This window comes from Macrotis lagotis, chromosome 1, assembly GCF_037893015.1.
Source record: "Macrotis lagotis isolate mMagLag1 chromosome 1, bilby.v1.9.chrom.fasta, whole genome shotgun sequence".
Taxonomy (NCBI): domain Eukaryota; kingdom Metazoa; phylum Chordata; class Mammalia; order Peramelemorphia; family Peramelidae; genus Macrotis; species Macrotis lagotis.
In genome coordinates, this window is record NC_133658.1 from 324,949,072 (window position 1) to 324,969,838 (window position 20,767).

Below are 20,767 nucleotides of genomic sequence, written 5' to 3' on the forward strand. Positions count from 1 at the left end.
TGTTACACATATTTCCATTTTGGTCATATTGTGAAAGAAAAATCAAAACAAAAAGGAAAAACCACAAGAAAGAAAAAAACAAATTTTAAAAAGAGTGAAAACAGTATGCTTTGATTTTCATTCAGAATCCATAGTTCTTTTTCTGGATGAAGATGGCATTTTTCATCATATGTCTTTTAGATCTTTGTATACTTTAATCATTTTACTACTGACAAGAGCTGAGTCTATCATAGTTGAACATCATACAATCATGTTGTTAATATGTACAATGTTTTCCCAGTTCTCATTTCGCTCAGCATCAGTTCATCTAAGTTGTTCTAAATTTTTATGAAGTCCATCTATTAAATTTCTTATAGAACAATTAATATTCCATTACATTCATATACCACTGCTTGTTCAGTATTTCCTTAATTGATGGGCATTTCTTCAATTTCCAATTACTTGCCACCACAAGGAATCTGCTATGAATATTTTTTGTACATGTGAGTCTATCCTCCTTTTATGATTTTTTTTGGTATATAGATCTAGTAGTGGTATTGATAGATCAAAAGGAAAGAACAGTTTTATAGCCCTTTGAGCATAATTCCATATTGCTTTCCAGAATAGTTGGATTGGTTCACAACTCTTCTAACAGTACACTGGTGTCCCAGTTTCCCCCATCCCCTTCAACATTGGTATCTCTCTTTTTGGTCATATTAGTCAATCTGTAAGTTCAATAGAGCATTCTTTAGAATCCCCATCACACTAACTATTCTTTTAGAATCTCAAGACTTTTAATTCCACTTGTCTTTTCTCTGACTTTTTGGAATATTCCTACATATGCTTTCATCTGATACTCATGAGAATTGTCCTTTAAAGAGCTTCACTTTTGCTCCTTGACAAATTTTAAAGATACGATATTAAGGGAACAGCTTACAAATCTCTGGAAAGAGAAGGGGTGATCATTGAGAGCCAATCTAATTTCTCCACTTCATAAATAAGAAAATAGAGGATCTGATAAGTAATAGAATTTTCCCAGTGTCAAATACCCACAATTAGTATCAAAGCTATAACTAGATCTCTGAGCTCTTCCTACTGTTCTGTAGTTAAAATAAATAACTATGATGAGCAAAGGTTGGAACTCTTTTGGGAGATGCAACTTCTGGCATATACCCCATTTCTAGTATCACAATGCAGTAAAGTTGGGAGGGCAGCACCATACTCTCAGAGTATTGTTCTTTAGTTCATAGTAACTTAAGAAGAGTAATAAATAAAGATTATTTATGTATTAAATACTCCTAAGACCAGAGGACAGATGCTGAGTTCAACTTTGGAAAAAGTTAATCTTTTCCTCAGTTGGTCTAGAATTTTTTCCATCAGGCTCCTAAAACATAACCACATAATTAGCATGCAACACATATGTCCTTTTAGTGAAGGGAAAGTTATTACCTCCCCCAAACTCCTCTTTCCTCTTTGGAAATGTTCTGATTGTCATATTTTGTTAGCAAATTCATATACACATGTACAAACATACAAATGAACATATAAGAACATAAAAGCAATTAATATGTGAACAAACACCCATACAAGGAACACAATGTGCAATGTGTAATTGTGTGTGTAATATATGCATGAATACATATAGACATGCATGTAAACACATTCACTTAGCCCCAATTCACATACATATACTCATGGCCCTGATATAAATGGGTTTACTGCCCAGATCTTCTTGTCAGCAACAGCCTTCCTTTCTTCTTCCTCTCTCGTTTATAAAGGGGAGAGGCTACCCATGCCTAGAGTTTGGTTTGTATAAAGTATAAATATTCCCTGACTGAGGTGAAGGATATCTACTCAACTCTTCCTGTTCTCTTTTGGATTGCTTCTCCTACAACCTGAGCTTGTCCAGCCCCAGTTCTTCTCTTTCTGTGAGTTTCCTCATTCTTAGATCTTTGACCCCTGGCTTTCTCTGTCCCTTCTGTCCTTATCTTCCCTGCTATGGTCTAGTCACTGACTTCTTCCCCTAATGACTCTTTATGGCCCTGCTTGGGCCCTCAACATCTCCACTTTCCTCCTAATTCTGCTTTCATATAGACTCCCCTAACTTCTTGAGTATTGGCTTCTAGATCCTTTTTTGAGCTGAACTTATTCCCTGAAGACATGCCCCCACTCTCCCATCCTAGTTCTTGGTCCTAAAATCTGTATCTCACTGCAAATCACCATCCCAGATTCACATACAAATACATTCATACCCAGATTCTCATGCAAAAAAATGCACTCATTGACTCCTCACATATATGTTGGTCCTAATAAGACTCTTTCCATTCTCTCCCAGATTGACCCTTACAAACATACATAAGCACATGTAAGAACCCACATACATTCTAATCCTAATATAGACACATGAACCCACAGTATGCTAATTCTAATATAGACACATGCATGATGCAGAAGAAACAACAGGTATCAGTAACCTAGTTGAGACCCATGGCACAATTAGAAGTTTATCACATATGATCTAAGAAGACTAGAAGGTCCTTGTCACAGAGACTAGTTTTACCCTGAAAAGGCAATGAAATTATCCTCTGGTACAGAGGACAAAGGTTCTTACTAAATCTAAACTCCAATCCAGCTATGGTATAAAAAACCAATACCATGGGCTTGGAAGACTTGTTCCTGCTGCATGGACCAGTCATCCTGGTAAATGTGGGGGTAAGGGAGCTGTATCCAACTGAACTAATGCTATAGTTTTGCAAAATATTCTTTCCAGAGTTCTTTTCTCAGATGGTATATTTGACAGGTGTCTCATCTTATTTGAGTACTGAGCCTGAATCAGCAGACCAGCCTGAATAAACCTTACTCCAAAACACACACACACACACACACACACACACACACACACACACACACACACACAGAAAATATTTTGATTTTTGTGCAGATACACAGACATATCCAGTTTGCAGAACATTTATGTATATGGAAACATGTGCAAACTGAACTTCAGATGCAGAGACACAGATTTTGACAGGTAGTCTAGATATTTTATCATAAGGAAGCATCTCTGGTGACAGAAATTCTAGCTCATCTTGGATTGGCCCTGGAATTTGGGTCAGAATCAGTACCTAGAGGGTCCTGCAATCAGGGGTAAGGTCTCCATCTAACTTCTTTATTCTGCCTCCCCTTCCTCTTTCTTCAGAGATAGACATCACATTACCTCCATGGTAACATGGCCAGCCAGGGATTTGACCAGTTGAGTAGGGGAGCTCTAGGGGTCAAGGGCAAGGGATCTGAGGGAGCAGCAGCACACTGTAATGGAAAGAACAATTCATTTGATCTCAGGGATGAAGTCTGAATTCTGAATCAACCAATTAGTACTTGTGAGACCTTGGACCCAAGGGTCTCAGTTTCCTTACCTGTAAAATAAAGGCACAGGAGTGGGGGTGTTGAGGGAGGGGAGGGCTCTTCCAGTTCGGATAGTCTGTGTTCTTAGGCCTCTCAGTTCTAATAATCTATGATCCTATGATCTTATGATCCTACATTATCAGAATAGCTCCAACCACATCTCCCCCTACCATTAACCCCTTCCCATCAATCCATCGGCTGCCACCCCCCGGCCTCCTCTACTCGGGGGCCCCATTATTGTAATCAGTTTGGGGGGTTAATGTATTATTGATTTTGTGCAAGATTGAAGAGCGGCCAGGCTGGGCCCAGGTTGCTTACTCCTTCTGTATATGACATTCAGGTACTTGTGAAAAATTATACCAATTATGAAATCAGCCATTTACTGCTTCAAAGTGCAATCAGTTGTCACAGCGGAGAGCACTTGCTCCGGAGTGTTATTAGTCGGGCTGTGTGCACAGGGAAAGTGCTGAGAGGAGAGACTTTAACCAAAGGGCAAATGCATGAAATTTACTTAGAAATAGCTATTTATCACCCCTGGGTTTCCTACTGTTCAAATCCGCACAGACACTTCCTGTGGCAGGAGACAGCTACCCCCAGCCGCCAGCCGCCTGCCTGACTTCCCAGGGCCTGCTCCCTCCCTGAGTGAAAATGAAGAATTGAGAAGTCATTGTAACAGCTTAAAGATGCATTGTCCTTTCTGATGTGCACAGGGAGCTTCAGTCAAGAGCCCCCTCCTTGTGCAAAGGCTCTGCTAGCTGAGGGAGAGGGAGCTGGAGCCTTCGGAGTGAGGGGTCAGCCTGGACATCAACAATCAAACCCTAAAAGCGTCACTGATTATGGGTTGCACCATTCTGGCTTGTTAGCCAAGTGTACCCCAAGACAGGGACAGCCTGCTGTCACAGGAAAAGCCCTGAACTTACCATTAGAAATCCTCAAATCAAATTTTGGCTCTTTTTCTTCTCATTCAAAGTCTGAGGGGACTCAGTTTCCTCTTCTGTTAAATGGGAGGTGAGCAGCAAAAATCCTTGTTCTTCCCACTTCCTAGACTTGTAAAGAAAAGCTTTGTCAACCTCTTTAGAAGCTGTGACTATTAAAAAAAACTGGAAAGAACTTTGGAAATTTAGTCCAATGCCCTCATTTTATAGACAAGGAAACTGAGTTCTGAGAAATGGAAAAACTTACTGAGTCATACCACCAGTGGGAGTCAGGTCTTGTCACATTTGAATCCAAGTCCTTTGGTTCCAAATCCAATTCCCTTTTTCCTTTGTTGTATAGAGCCATCCTGTTAGACCTCTGGGAGAGGAGTGGGGTAGAGGAAGTTTGATCTCAGAGCCACAACCAGAATTTGGACCCCTTAAATTACTCAGGATTGTGAGGGAGGGGAACATTCTCTCCTCTTTCACTATCTCTAGGAAGTCAAGCTCTAATCACTAATTGTGTCACTAATAAGGATTGCTGAAAGAGGGGATAGCAGCTCTCCCTAGCCAGAAACAATGCAGGATGTATGTATGGTATGTGATCTCTTTAGTAGACTTCCTTCCATCCAAAGGACTTGCAATCAGTCACAAAGTGACTGTTCAGCTCTAATCTCCCTGGCCTCCTAACTTCTTACTCAAGTGAAATTCCTAGCTAATCTCAGGGTGGAATGGGTGATGTTAAGCTTTTTCCAGTTATTTTTAGAAGTAAAAACTTTGACCTGAGAACCTGCAGAAAAACTTCTCCCAACTTATTTCCTCTAAATCTTGCCTACTAAGAAGAGATTTCCTTAACCCCCCCCCCAAAAGATTCTTACATCAAATTCTTCAGAAGAAAGACTAGAAACCTCCCAGCTAATTCATCTTTTCGACCTCTCTATGGATTTCTTTTCCTGGTCTAGGGACATGGGCCCTTCTCTTGGAGAATTTGCCAATTTTTATCTCTGAAAGCTAGGCTACAATGGCTATTTTCACCATAATTATTAGACAGTTCTGGGGCTCAGGGCTTTCCTGTGTTTAAACCCAATGTCTCTTCTATTCTTCCATGTAGATGAATGGATGGTGAAAAGGCACCTTAGCTGACAAACTAAGCCCAAAGGAAAAGGTCATTCATTGTCTCTTGTCTCTGCCTGACCACATTTCTGGTCTTTTCATATATAGATACAGCCAGCTCAAAGCCCAAAGGGACTAACAATAATAACTCACATTTATATAGCACTTTAGGATTTTTGAAGCATTTTTCACATACCAACCGCTGAAGTAAGTTTTATCATTCCCACCTTACATAGAAAAATAAAAACAAAAATATGAAGTTCTGAGAAGTTAATTAACTTGCCTAAAATCATACTTGTTGGAAAAAGGATTAGAACCCAGGTCTTCTGACTTCTAAGCTCCCGGAGATCATTTAATCCAGTAGTGTCAAAATCAAATAGAAGTAAATCTTTATAGGCCCAGGTAGATTTAGAAAACCACAAATTAATATTATATATGTTTCGTTGTATTTTTATTTATTTTATTAATCATTTCCCAAATACTTTTTATTCTGACTTGGTCCATGACTGAGTTTGATATCTGTGATCTAAACCAAATCTTATTTTGCACATGAGGAAACTAAGGTCCAAAAAGAATAATTAACTTGCCTGAAGTCATAGAAGCAGTAAGTTAAAGAAATAAAACTTGAACCTAACTTTTCTGACTTCAAAACCAGTGATTTTCTCTAACAGTTAAAAGTTAAGATTTCCTCAGATTTCTTGTATCTTCTAGAAACCAGAACTCCAAATGGTCTTTCTAACCCTTGTTCTCTTAGGCAGAGCCCTTCATAATACCTAGAAAATCCACAAAAGTATAGAAATGTGAATGCAGACATGAGTCATATTTATCTGTCCATCTTCAGCAATTTTCTCTTAAGGTTAAACTGAGAAGTACACGTGAAAGATCCATGTGTCCCTCCCAACCCTGAAAAGAGTGCTCTTACTGACTAGTTGTCCATCTCTAGTTCCCATAAGGAGGGAATCTTCAAAGGAAGAATGAACAAAGAAGGGAGATTCCATTCTGACTCTGGAAGTCCTGCCTTGAAAATCCTAGGTCAGAAAGGCAAAATGTCTCAGCTACAAGAGAATATCCAGGGTGATTTGAAGACTGCAAAATTGAGCTCATTGGATCTAATGTAGCTCATTGGATCTAATCTAGCTCTATAGTCCAGGGGTTCTTAACCTTCTTGTGTTTGTCGCAGTCTCTTTGGTAGTCTGATGAATAGTCTTAGGTAATGTTTTTGAATGTGTAAAGTAAAACATAGATTACAGAGGAAGCCAACTATAATAGAAATACAATTTTAGAGTATTAGCAAAGCAAGTCCTTGAGTTCTAGCTTATGAACATCTGCTATAGTATCTAGCAATATTTCCTTTAAATGAACTTCACCCTTTGGACCACATCACTAACTTGCACTCACACTGGCAGTTGGAGTTTTACTATACTCCTCAAGGTTCAGGGGATAATCTTTGCTTTTTTTTTTGTTTGCAAGGCAATGGGGTTAAGTGGCTTGCCCAAGGCCACACAGCTAGGTAATTATTAAGTGTCTGAGGCCAGATTTGAACTCAGGTACTCCTGACTCCAGGGCAGGTGCTCTATCTACTGTGCCACCTAGTCACACTCTCAAGGGGTGATCTTAAGGGATTATTGGAGTTTGGAGCTTCCAATATTGTCACAATCCCCCACCCAATGTGCTCCCCATTATTAATCAATTTTAGAAAAAAAGGATTTATTAAGAAAGTCTAATAAGAACAGTAGTTATAAAAACAGTTCCCTCTCCCCAAGTTCATTGCTACAAGTATTTTCTCCCTTTATACACTCAATGTTTCTGGAAAAGTGTACTCAAATGTAAAATAGAAAGTAATGAATTCATATAAAGAATATAAGTGACAAAGAGGTTCTTCCAGACTCTTGTCTAGAATTTTCTTCCCCCACCTCTTTATATAATTCTCCTGAAGTTCCCTTAGATATAAGTCTTCTATTTGACTTCAAGAAATGGTTTTCTCCTTTCCCATATCACATTCTATCTTGTATCTTTCTTATAACTTACTTACAAATACCTTAGTCTATTTGAAGACTGTGCAAATGTTGGTTTTCACCCTTGTATCTCTAGTTATGAGTCCAGTGTTTTACACATATTGACTGTCCATACTTGGGATTACACTTCCCCAAACAATAATCAGCATATGGCCATCCTAATTTGATATGAGGAGGAAGAAAAAATATAGACTTCTACTTCATACCTATTCCCAAGATTACAAGGTATTCTGGAGTTTTGTGTCTCTATTCCTCCTTCCCACAGAGGAAAGGCCTGTGGCCCTAAGACATATCTCATTACTCCTTAGAGGTTAGAAATTGAGTCCTGATTAAATGAGAAGGGGATGTAATAATTTAATTCTTATCATCCAACTTGTGTCTCTCTGTGTGTGTGTGTGTGTGTGTATGTGTGTGTGTGTGTGTATGTGTGTGTGTGTTCAGGCAGGGGAGGAGCGAATAAACATTTTGGTCTTCGGAAACTATCCCCTTCTCCTCTTGCCCAACCCTGATGACAAGCTGGAATATCACAAGACAAGTATGACCAGGATGATAATAATACTAGAATATGATCTATATGAAGATTACTTGAAATGAATGAAAATGTTTAACCTGGAAAAGAAAAAGCATTAATATAGATGTAGTCACATATTTGAAGACTTACTATATATATAGATATATATATTCTATTGGGTGGGAGGAAAAGAATACAGCACATATATAGTTAAATAAGCACAAAATTCATATATCATCAATTCAAAGAAATTGAATTTATTACTGTTTCTTAAGAACTAAGGATCCCTAACAAATTAGACTCAATCTGTTTGATTTCAAAGGGATAAAAAATCCCCTAAATACAAATGGTAGAAGTTGCAAAGAATCAGACTTGGGTATATAAGGAAAAAATTCTGAGAAATGGGTGTTTTCTATTCTTTGAAAATTGGGTAGGGAGAGAATGTGTCATTTCTTAATTTGTTTATTCCAAGTGTGGGACAAGGGTACTTGAACATATTAGGCATTTACTAACTACTGGAATGAATTATAAACCCAACTCAACTGACTCCACTTTCTATGCACTCTGTTTTACAGCCCAGAAAAAAAGTGCAATGGTATTATCATTCAATATAAGAAAATTTTCAAATAATAAAAACTGACCAAAGGTAGAATAGGCTACCTCAGGGGAAAACAAGTTCCACATCTCTGAAGATTGGACGTGGTTGGACATTCTTTCAATGATATAGATATATATTTTTTACTGAGTGGCCTTTAAATTGTCTTCAGCTCTGAGATGTGACATAACAGATTTAACTGCATAGGGAGTTCTATGATGATCTCATATTTAGGTATGACATGTATAAAAGAAGGAAACAGAAATATGTAACTAAGGGAAAATTTTTAAATGAACAAAGGCTTATAAGAAATGTTTCAGAATGACTAAATCTCAGAATGGGCTGAGTCTTATAAAAAAAATTATAGAGGAACTTTTAGCTATGTTAGGCCTAAGAAAGGGAAGACTCAAGTCCTAGTTTTGTACGAGGTAAGACTCTATGTTCTTTGCATTAGACTTTCCTTGGTGGAAATTGATTTTTCATTGTTTTGAATTGTGTGAGAACAGAATTGGTAAGAACTTGAGAGAAGAAAGATCTCATTTTTCTGGTTTCTAACTTCTGTGGAGCAGAATGGTATTCATTTCTCTTCAGGTCCATAAAGGAAAGAAAGACTAGCAAGAAAGTTGATATAATTGAGGTACTGCTCCTCTTCATGCTAGCTTCTTCCCAGAGCCTATCTCTCTTTTCAGGGAAGTCTTTCTGAAGAAAATCTGAAAATACTTGTCTCTTGAAGTCAGAAGACTGAAGACTGAAGACAGATTTCTTTTTTGTTAAGCTTTTGACAACTTCACAGGTCAAAGAGACCTGGAACATTGAGTAATCAATCTCCATCAATGAGAAGACTCTTATGTTAAAAGAATTTGAGTAGAATTTGAATAGAACAAGTTATGTTATGTTTTGTTTTTTAGATTTTTGCTAGGCAATGGGGTTAAGTGGCTTGCCCAAGGCCACACAGCTAGGTAATTATTAAGTGTCTGACTCCGGATTTGAACCCAGGTACTCTTGACTCCAGGGCAGGTGCTTTATCCACTGCGCCACCTAGCCGCTCCCTAGAATGAGTTATGGTATATGAATGCTATGGAATACTATTGTTCTATAAGAAACCAAGAATGGGGGCGGCTAGCTGGTGCAGTGGATAGAGCACAGGCCCTGGAGTCAGTAGTACCTGAGTTCAAATCTGGCCTCAGACACTTAATAATTACCTAGCTGTGTGGCCTTGGGCAAGCCACTTAACCCCATTTGTTTTGCAAAATAAATAAACAAACAAACAAATAAAAAAATAAACAAAGAATGGTCAGACTCTAGAGAAGCATGGAATGAATTATAGGAACTGATGTTGAGCAAAGAAAACAGAATCAAGAGAACATTGTTCATATTAATAACAACACTGAGTTGATCAACCTTGATGGATGTAGCTCTCTCAGCAGTTCAGAGAACTAGGACAACCCTAAGAGACCTGCTATTGACAATGCTATCCACATCCAGGGGAAGGAAAACAAAACAAAACAAAACAAAACAAAACAAAAATCCCTACAGAATCTGAATGAACACTACATTCACTTTTTTTTGCAAGGAAAATGGGGTTAAGTGGCTTGCCCAAGGCCACACAGCTAGGTAATTATTAAATGTCTGACGCTGGATTTCAACTCAGGTACTCCTGACTCCAAGGCCGGTGCTTTATCCACTAGGCCACCTAGCCACCCCTACTACATTCACTTTTTTAAAAATTCTCTTATGTTTTTCTTTTCTTTTTCATGGTGTTCTTTCTTTCCCCTTAATCCTAATTCTTCATACAGAAAATGACTAATCTGTAAAAATGTTAAACACAAATTTGTATGTACAGTATTCACCAGACTGTCCGCCACTGAGGGGAGGGGGTTGGGAAGGGAAGGTAGAAGGAAATTATGTAACTTAAAATATGCATTTGCATGAGGATGAATGTTAAAAACTTTCATAATATGTAATAGGAAAAATAAAATAAAATATCAATAAAAAAGAATGGAACAAATGTTATTCCAGATTAATCAAGGACTTTCCCCATTTTTCCCTGCTGTCTAAAATCTGGCAATAAATGATACAAGAAAATGCATTGAACTGAGTACTTACTTTGTTTCTTTTTCCATCTTTTCCACCAAGCAGAATAATAAGAAGAATGGAAAATAGTTAAAAGTAAATTAACCACCAAGCCTAGAGAGGTTGTAGTAAGAGCATTTGACTAAACAAGACCAAATATTAACTCAAGCAACACCTAGAGTTTGGAAAAAAGCTTATCAATGTGACTGATAGTCAATGGTCATTGAGAAATCATGAAGAACATAAGCATGAGAAAATGAAAAATAGACTTATGTCCCAATTCTATATTTTGAAAAGTTGTATTGATACTTTGTTATGAAGCCCTCAATTTTCCAACATATTCTTTCTTCTACCTTTCCTTCTACCCTAAGAAGAAAAAATCTAATCAATACATCAAGACCAACATTATATGGAGTGCTATATACCTCTACAAAGGTGGAAGACACATGCATTCTCATAAAAACCAATATAGTATATAATTCCATAGCATTCAGTTCAATTTTTTAGAAAAATTGTTATTTCTATTCATTCCCTTTATAGTACTGCATGTGTTATTTTCTTGCTTCTACTCATGTCACTTTGTATCAGTTTATTTGGGTCTTCTCATACTTCTCAATCCTTTTTTTTTACAGCATAGTTATATTCTATTATATTCATCAGGCATAATTTATTTAGTTATTCCCCAATCAATATGCATCTTCTTTGTTTCCAATTCTTTTCTGCCACAAAGTGTTACCAGAAATAGTTTATCTCTGACCTATTTGCATATGGAAATAAGCATTTTAATCATTTTATTAGCAGAGTTCAAAATTGTTTTCCCAAACCTGTTCTTTCAGCAGTGTTGTAATGGGCATGTCTTTATACAACCTCTCCATTAGTGCTTCCCACATTTTGGCATTTTTGTCTATATGCTAAGTGTAAGATGAAACCTCAGTTATTATAGTCTACATTTCTCTTATTATTAGTGATCCTAAATAATCTTTCAGTTGGTAATTAATATTTGCATTTTTTTGAGAGCTATTTGATCATATCCTCTGAAATGTCCCAAGTATCAAAAGGGCAAAAAGATCAGTTCCACTGCCTAAAATCGATCTCAGATAAAATTCTAGAACTTGTTATTTAAGATTATGTCTGTATTTTTACAATATTTCTGTTGTTCCCAGACATGGAGATTGAACTGCACAGCTTTAGTGGATACAAGATCTAGCTGACTCAAGGATAGCTACACCTGGAGTGATGGAAAAGTTTTCCAATTTTCCAGTGCTTGAATGCAGATTGCAAATCTGCATCTCTTTCAAAAGAGTAACCATGGCAGATCAATTGCATTGTACTATACAGAAGAAAGCACAAGACAGGACATTTGAAAAAAATTCAAAGAAAAGAACTTTTTAGACTGTTAAATTCCAGAGAGCTATCACTGGTGGTTCTCTTGCTGATTTAATGGCCAAGAGGAAGTACAGGAACCTGAAGTATGAGAATCTCAACAAAGAACTAACAATCAGGGAAACTAAAGAGCAAGAAATAATTAAGTAAGCAACCCAAAAGATAATTACATCTACTGCTGAGACTCCTCAGTAACTAGGAAAAATTTTAAGAAACCTATGAAAAATTCTGCAACTCAAGTTGTCAGTGAATTCTAATTATCTAAAAAAATTGAATGACTAAATAAAATTTTAAGTACCCCCTAAAGTCATATATATATATATATATAAAGTTTATGCACATATATGTAGACACATATACAAGCATATATGTTTACATATATGTTTTAATAGCAATTAATGTCAAAATAAATTGTCTTCCCTTTTTTTTCTGTGCTACTAGACTGTTAGATCAGAAGAATTCTGTTTTATAGCAAATACTTCCTCTACCCTTTGCATTAGGGAGTCCCTTGTGTCTGGAATGCACTCCCTCCTCCTCACCTCTACCTCAAAGAATTCCTAGTTTCATTTAAAAAAAGCTGTTTTCATTTCTTTCATTTTTGAGGACTTAGCTATTGGAGCAGAAGCAAATTGCTGAATTGTCACTATTATTCAAATGATGTTTTTCCATCTTGTCCATAAGTAGAACAAAAGATATGTTGAACACATTCCTCAGTTCAACATACATTTCAGTGCTTTTCCTGATTCATGCTCTCTACTTCCAGTTCAGTTGCTGGTGTTCCCTCTCTCTTATAATTTCATCTTATCATTTACTTATTGATATATGTGTTACATATCTCCAGTAAGAATGTAAGTTTCTGAAGAGCAGAGATGGTTTCAATTTTCTTATCTTTGTATAACCAGTACCTCACAAAAATAGTGACATTTAATGTATGATGAATTTTACTAAATCAAATTCAACAATGTATTTTGCAAAATCTCTTATGGTATTCTTGAGGACAAGATAGAGCAATGTGAAAAGGATAATTGTATAATTCAGTGGATTTGCATCTGATTAAACTGCCAAACTCTCAAAATGCTAATTAATGAATTGACATCAACTTGGATAGGAAGGTGGAGACAGGCAGGGCAAGTGGAGCTCTAGGGAGCAGTTCTTGTCCTGTGGTGTTCAACATTTTTATCAGTGACTTAGATGAAGACATAGGTGATGAGTTTGTCATATCTGCAGTCCATATGAATCTGGGGTGTGTATCTAGGACATTGAATGATAGAATCCAGATCAATGATCTGGAATTAGGAAAATAAAATTAAATCAGGAAATAAAATGACCAGCAATTATTTTCTATAATTGTTTTGTCCTGTACTTGTGCCACTAATTAAAAAACAAACACCTTAAATGCAAGGCTTTACATTCTCTCTCTCTCTCTCTCTCTCTCTCTCTCCCTCTGACTCTGATTCTCATCTTGTTTTTTCTCTCTCCTCACTCTATCTCCCTGTCTCTTTATTCAACTTTCTTATCCACTTGTTATTGTTCCATTGTTATGCATTTATTAAATTCCAACATATACTAGTATTTGTATATTTCTTATATTAATTCGAGAAAACAATCTTAGAGCTCAAGCCTGAGCTAAAATCCTATCTTTTCAAAGAATCCCTTCCTTTTAAAACTAATGCCTTCCCTCTGAGATTATCTTCATTGACCCATATATCTTACTTATACAGAGTTGTTTATATGTTCTCTCTCCCCATTAGAATGTGAGTTCTTAGAATGCAGGTCCTATTTTTTGCCCCTTTTCTTTTTTGTATCTGACTCATAATAAATTCTGAATAAATGCTTGTTGTTAGGTTATTAGGAATCTCAGAGAGCATGTGATTCAACAGGACTGGAATCCTTTCTCCAACAACCTTGTCAGGTGGGTTACCCAGCCTCTGTTTAAAGACCTCTAGAGAGGGGAAGCCCCCTCTCATGATCTCCCCAGGTAGATCATACTACATTTGGATCACTCTGATGTCAAACATTAGCGTGTTCTTACATGGAGATGAGTTATCTCCCATCCCTCCTAGTCCTACTCTGGAGTTGAGCAGAAAAAGTCAGGTCTCTTGCCCATGTGAGGGTCCTTCAAAACTTCAAGACAGCTATATGCTGTCTCCCTTGAAACCTTCTCCCCTTCCAATTAAATATCCTCATTTCTTCAGCAGCCTGTTTCCTAATCTAACCCTCCTGATCTCATACTTCTCAACACCTTCCCATTATTAATGTGCTTTATCAAATGATGTTCCTAGAACTGAACTTAATATTCCTGATGGAGCCTGGTGAGAGCAGAAGACAGCTCCCTCTTTATGGACACCAGGCTTCCAAGGACACAACCCAGTGCTGAATTAGGTTCTACATTAGAATTGTTTTTGTTGTTGGTTATATATTGCTGCCAATCTGTCTTTGAACTTAAAATCCATCTAAATTCCTAGACCTTGTTCATGGGCACCTTTGTCTAGCCATATGCCCCCCCACCCTTGTAATCATGTATTTACCCCATCTCCCTGTGATCACATAAGGTCACACACCTTCCCCACCTCCCCTAGAGTATGAGGTTTTTAAATGACAAGGACTGTATCCTTTTACACTTTTTATCCAGGGCACTAAGCACCAAGTACATAGTAGAAGTTTAATAAATGTTTACTTAAGAAGAGGATAGTCAAAAAGGCATCAAACTCAATAGAACTGGGTTTGAATTTGGACTCTGAGCTTTGCTAATTGTGTGATCATGGGTCCTCACTTCATGCCTCTCTGAGCCTCAGTTTCCTCCTTTGTAAAACAAACTACCTCATAAAATTGTTGGGAGGGAAGAGCTTCATGTACTACAATATTCTTGTAAATGTGTCCTATGATAAGTAAATGAAAGAATGAAAGACCAGTCAGGAAGCAGAGAGCAGGGATTGGGTCAGTTGTCATTCATCCACTGTTAGAGCTGGAAGATACTTAGAAGTCTTCTAATAGAGATACTTTCATTTTGTAGATGAGAAAACTGAGACTCAAAAAGGAGAATGGGTTTGTCTTAAACCACATAGGGACAGTGATGAGACTCAAACTCGGGTCTCTTGACTACTAACACAAGGTTTAGACTTTGTTTGAGAAGTCTGCTGAATTTCTCTCAAGCTAATTCTAGCTAAGAAAGTAAGAGATCTAGGAAAACAGCAAGGTGTGAGTGGACAGCAGGATGGGTGGCAAGGACCAGTATATCTGGCTCAAAGCATCCAAGACAAGCTCACAATCAGTTATCAGCCAAAAAAAAATAATGAAGTGACGATCAGGCAGAGCCAGGAAAGGCCCCCAGAGCAGCCAACTGGAGAATTTAATTTCTCACCAGCTTGGGGCAGGGAAGCATCACTGACCAGGACCCAATCTTCTGTCACAGCTGGTCTGGAAGAAGCAATAAAACCCCAGGGAAAGACAAAGCTAGAGGTGAGACAGGATGGAGAGAGGGGCCCTCCTGTCCAAAAAAAAAAAAAAAAGAGGCTAGGGATAGATAAAAACAGAGGAACAGAAAATCCCACTGAAGATTTCCAGAAGGAGAAAGATTCCACAAGTTGGGAATAGAGTGAGGGAGAGGGGAGGTAAGACCAGCAGAGGAGGTCTCAAGAGGGCAGGAAATCCCACAGGGAAAAACCCAATGGGGAAAGAGATCCCATTGATGAGGCCTGGAGGGAGAGAGACCTGACTGAAGGACTCTGGAGGAATGGAGAACCCACAGAGAAGTTTCCCCCATGAGACACTCCAGAGAGGAACCTCCTGGGGATTCAGAGACTTCTTGGGGGGGGGGGGTAAAATGCAATGAAAGTTGGGAGAGACCCTTAGGGGTCTCTGAAATCCTGCTACCCTTCTGCCTCTAGACTGAGAGTGAACTCATGACTATATGTGTCTACAAAAGGCATTTTATTCTGAGGAAGGAAAAAAAATAATCACATAAAACACAAAAGAAAAACAGTAACTTCATTTGCTAGATCCCAGGCTCTGCTTGTCTTTTTTTTTTTTATTTTTATTTTTTTAGGTTTTTGCAAGGCAAATGGGGTTAAGTGGCTTGCCCAAGGCCACACAGCTAGGTAATTATTAAGTGTCTGACTCCGGATTTGAACCCAGGTACTCTTGACTCCAGGGCAGGTGCTTTATCCACTGCGCCACCTAGCCCCACCCCAGGCTGCTTGTCAATCCCATTCAATCATTATATCAATATTCATGTACTGGACCAGGAACTACTGTGGACCAGGAACTAAGCTAGGAATTGGAGAACAAAGAAAAAATTGAAATAATCTCTGCTCTCAAAGGGGAGAAATCAGACTCAAACACAGATAAAAAATATACAATTTGTAATCATGCAAAATATATAATCATATATATTATATATAAAATCATAGGTTAAACCTAATATAAATTTTTTTCATAAAACCCCAGGCTAGATCTATAGTTTTTTAAGTGTATGAAGCTCCTGATAAAGGAGCCTCCCCCCCCCAAATGAGAAGAAATAATTCTGGGGTTCATCATCTCAAAGAATTTCCTAGGGGTACTAAGTGATTAAATTACTTGACCAGGGTCACATCCAGTATGTATTAGAGGTAGTGCTTGAGCCCAGATCTTCCTGACTTTAAGATAGGCTCTCTATTCACTATAGCATGCTGCCTCAAAAAAAAAAAAATGAAAAAAATACAAGGCAATTTTGCTAAGGTTTAGGGGGGCCCTAATAGCTGGGGAATAAGTAGGATCTTATATATTAAAGAGTAGTTAACCTAAGGAAAATAGAGATTTATTAGGGCAGATGCTTTTGTTCCAGGTATGGGAGGCAACCTGAACAAAGACATGGAAGTGGAAAATGTAACATATAGAATTTAATTGACTACTTATTTCACAGATAACATTGGTCAATGGGAACTTTGTGTGAGGGGGCAAAATTTGAGAAAAATCTGACCTAGCTTTTCTTATAATGGAATGATTTTTAAATTTAAATTTAAATCATTGGTAAGAGATAAAGATAAGAAGATAAGAAGAGATAAGAAGAGAAACCAACAGTGCTACTTATTATGTGCATAAAGTGCCTTTCTTACGTTCTTACAACAGAAGAATAGATTGGAGTGGAGACTTTCAGGCTCTATAGCAGAATATATCCAGTATTTAGCCATTGTCCAATTGATGGGCATCTATTTTGTCCACTTTGTTTTTTGCTACCACAAAAAAGTGTCAGTATGCATATGACATATTTGAAGGCTTTCTTCTTATGGTTGAACTCCTTAGGTATATATGGGTAGCAAAGGAATCTCTTGGTCAAAGGCTATGCATATTTTAATAACTTTCTTTATATAATTCCATATTTCATCCCATAAGGACTAGATCAGTTTACAATTTCTCCAATAATGCATTAATGTGTTTATCTTCTTAAAAACATCTCCATTATGGTTTATTCCCACTTTTGGAATATCTTTGCCAATTTACTGAGTATAAGGGGAAACCTCAGGTTTGTTTTAATTTGCATTTATCTGTGTAGTGATTTGGAACATTTTTTTATGTGGTTGTTAATAATTTTTAGGAACTGTCATATCCTTTGGCAATTTATGCATTGAATCCTCCATTAGTTTCTAAACTTCTCTAAATCTATTGTGAGACTCTGGGAAGTCTTTTCTGGTTCCTTAGCTCTAGCACCTTACCCTCTCCCTCTTCCTAAAACTTCACTTTGTGTTTGTTTTGTATGTAGCTCTAAATCTTATGTCCCACAATAAAATGAAAGTTCCTTGAAGGCAGAAGCTGTTGCATGTTTGTCTCTGAATTCCCAGGGTGTAGTGTAGTGCTTGGAATATATAGCTAGCAATTATTAAATGTTTTTTTAAAGAATGGTTGTGAACTTTATTGAAAAGTAAGCAATAATTTCAAAAAAGTAATATAATTTTTATCAAGAACAGATCATCCTATATTAACCTTATTTTATTTTTTGACAGTTTCTAAACTGATGATGAAGTTTTAGCAAAGAATTTAATTTAGTATCTCATACTATTCTTAATATCTTTTTTGTTTATTATTTTATATTATTACAACAATCTTATTAAAAAGAGTAATCATAAACCCCCCTCCCCCCAAAAAGATGAGAAACCTCAAGAATAGAGAGAGAGAGAGAGAAACAACTATAATTCAGTCTGTGTTCAGATTCTGATGGCTCTGTCTCTGGGATGAGTTACCTTCCCCATCATAGCCACCAGAGAAGTTGCTTCAATATTTTTCCTACAGTTGCTATCACTAACTGTATTTCCCTCTACTCTATTCTTCCCCACTCTCATCTATTCCATTCTCTCTCATTTCATCATGTCCCTTTTAAGAAGTGTGTTATATCTGAGTACTCTCTCCCATGATTTTCCCTCTCTTCTATCACTTACTCCCCCCACCCCATTTCTCCTTATCCCAGCTCTTTCCTCTCATTTTTCTCTGAAGGGTAAGATAGATTTCTATACCCTATTAAATGTGTATGTTATTTCTGATGAGAATGAAGGCTCATTCCCCCTTGCCTTCCCCCCATTCCACTCCATTGTCCAAACCTTTTCTTGACCCTTATGTATAATATCTTAGCCCCTTCTTCTCCTTTCTCTTCCTCCCAGTACTTTCTTTATCACCCATTGACTCCATCTTTTTACTATATTATACCATTATATTCAGCTCCTTCCTGTGCCATATATATGTATTCCTTCTAACTGCTCTTATGAAAGAGAAAGTTCATATGAGTTATCAATATCTTCTTCCTATGCAGGAATACAAAGAGTTCAGTATCATTAAGTTCCTCATAATTAGTTCTTCTCATCCAACCCCTCTATGGTTCACCAGAGTCCTATACTTGGAGATCAAACTTTCTGTTTAGCTCTGGATGTTCAATAGGAAAGTTTGAAAGTCCCTTGTTTCATTGAAAATCCATCCTTTCCCCTGAAAAAGGATGTTCAGTTTTCCTGGGTAGTTGATTCTCGGTTGTAAACCAAGATCTTTGGCCTTCCAGAATATCATATTCCAAGCCCTATGAGCCCTTAATGTAGATGCTGCCAGATCCTGTGTAATCCTGACTATAGAGCCATGGTAGTTGAATTGCTTGTTTCTGGCAGCTTTTTATTTTATTTGACTTGGGAGTTCTGGAGTTTGGCTCTAATATTCCTGGAAGTTTTTCTTTTGGGATTTCTTTCAGGAGTTGATGGCTAATTTCCTCAATTTCTATTTTATCCTCTGCTTCTAGGATCTCAGGGAAATTTTGCTGTATTATTATTTCTTGAAAAATGAAGTCTAGGCTCTTTTCCTGGTCAAGACTTTCAGGTAACCCAATAATTTTTTAATGATCTTTTCTGTTTTCAGGGTTAGTTGCTTTTCCAGTGAGATATTTCACATTTTCTTCTACTTTTTTTTGGTACATTTTTATTTCATCCTGAGTTCTCGCAAAATCATTGGCTTCCTTTAGTTCTATTCTGCATTTGAAGGAGTTTTTTTTAAAAGATTTTATTTATTTCGAGTTTAACAATTTTCCCCCTAATCTTACTTCCCTCCTCCCACCCCCCACATAAGGCAATTTGCTAGTTTTTACATTGTTTCCATGGTATACATTGATCCAAATTGAATGTGATGAGAGAGAAATTATATCCTTAAGGAAGAAACATAAAGTATAAGAGATAGGAAAATCAGACAATAAGATATCAGTTTTTTTTTCTAAATTAAAGGTAATAGTCCTTGGTCTTTGTTCAAACTCCACAGTTCTTTCTCTGGATACAGATTGTATTCTCCATTGCAGACAGCCCCAAATTGTCCCTGATTGTTGCACTGATGAAATGAGCAAGTCCATCAAGGTTAATCATCACCCCCATGTTACTATTAGGGTGTACAGTGTTTTTCTGGTTCTGCTCATCTCACTCAGCATCAGTTCATGCAAATCCTTCCAAGTTCCCTGAACTTCCATCCCTCCTGGTTTCTAATAGAACAACAGTGTTCCATGACATACATATACCACAGTTTGCTAAGCCATTTCCCAATTGAAGGACATTTACTTGATTTCCAATTCTTTGCCACCACAAACAGGGCTGCAATGAATATTTTTGTACAAGTTTTGTTTTTTCCCTTTTTCATAATCTCTTCAGGGTATAGTCCCAGCAGTGGTATTGCTGGATCAAAGGGCATGCACATTTTTTTGCCCTTTGGGGGTAGTTCCAAATTGCTCTCCAGAAAGGTAGGATGAGTTCACAGCTGAAGGAATTATTTTCTTCAGAGTGCTTTTTAATCTCCTTTTCCAGATGGGCAATTCTGCTATTTAAGGCATTCTTCTCCTCATTTGCCTTTTGTGTTGCTTTTTCCATTTGGCCTAAACTGGTTTTTAACATATTATTTTCTTCAGTATTTTTTTGTATTTCTTTCACCAAGTTGCTGACTTGGTTTTCATGATTTATCTGCTTTGCTCTCATTTCTCCTCCTTCTAATTTTTACTGTACTTCCCTTAATTGCTTTTCAGTCTTTTTTGAACTCATCCATAGCCTGAGCCCATTTTCTATTTCTCTTGGAGGTTTTGGATACAGCAGCTTCAATTTTGTCATCATCTGAGTATATATTTTGGTCCTCCATGGGACCAAAGTAATTTTCTATGGCCCAATTCTTTTTTTTTCTGTTGTTTGCTCACTTCTTCAGCCTATCTGATTTAAGCTTTGGGGGTGGGGGTTGGGGCACAACTCACAGGGCTCTTAATTCCTCCAAGATCTTATGAGAGGCTCTGACTACTCTCTTGCCT

The 20,767-nt window shown here is 37.3% G+C and overlaps 1 long non-coding RNA gene across 16 annotated transcripts in view; it reads left to right on the top strand.

Moving 5' to 3' along the window:
* Positions 1 to 20,767, top strand: part of LOC141505604 (uncharacterized) — a 419,909-nt gene that overhangs the window by 161,179 nt on the left and 237,963 nt on the right. For 13 of the 16 annotated variants that reach the window (XR_012473645.1, XR_012473639.1, XR_012473640.1 and 10 more), the window contains one exon: positions 19,238 to 19,314. The exons of 2 other annotated variants lie outside the window; for them this stretch is intronic. This is a non-coding gene — a long non-coding RNA (uncharacterized LOC141505604). Of the gene's footprint in view, positions 1 to 7,867; positions 10,089 to 19,237; positions 19,315 to 20,767 lie in introns of those variants that run through there. One more of the 16 variants, XR_012473648.1, reaches the window with a different exon arrangement.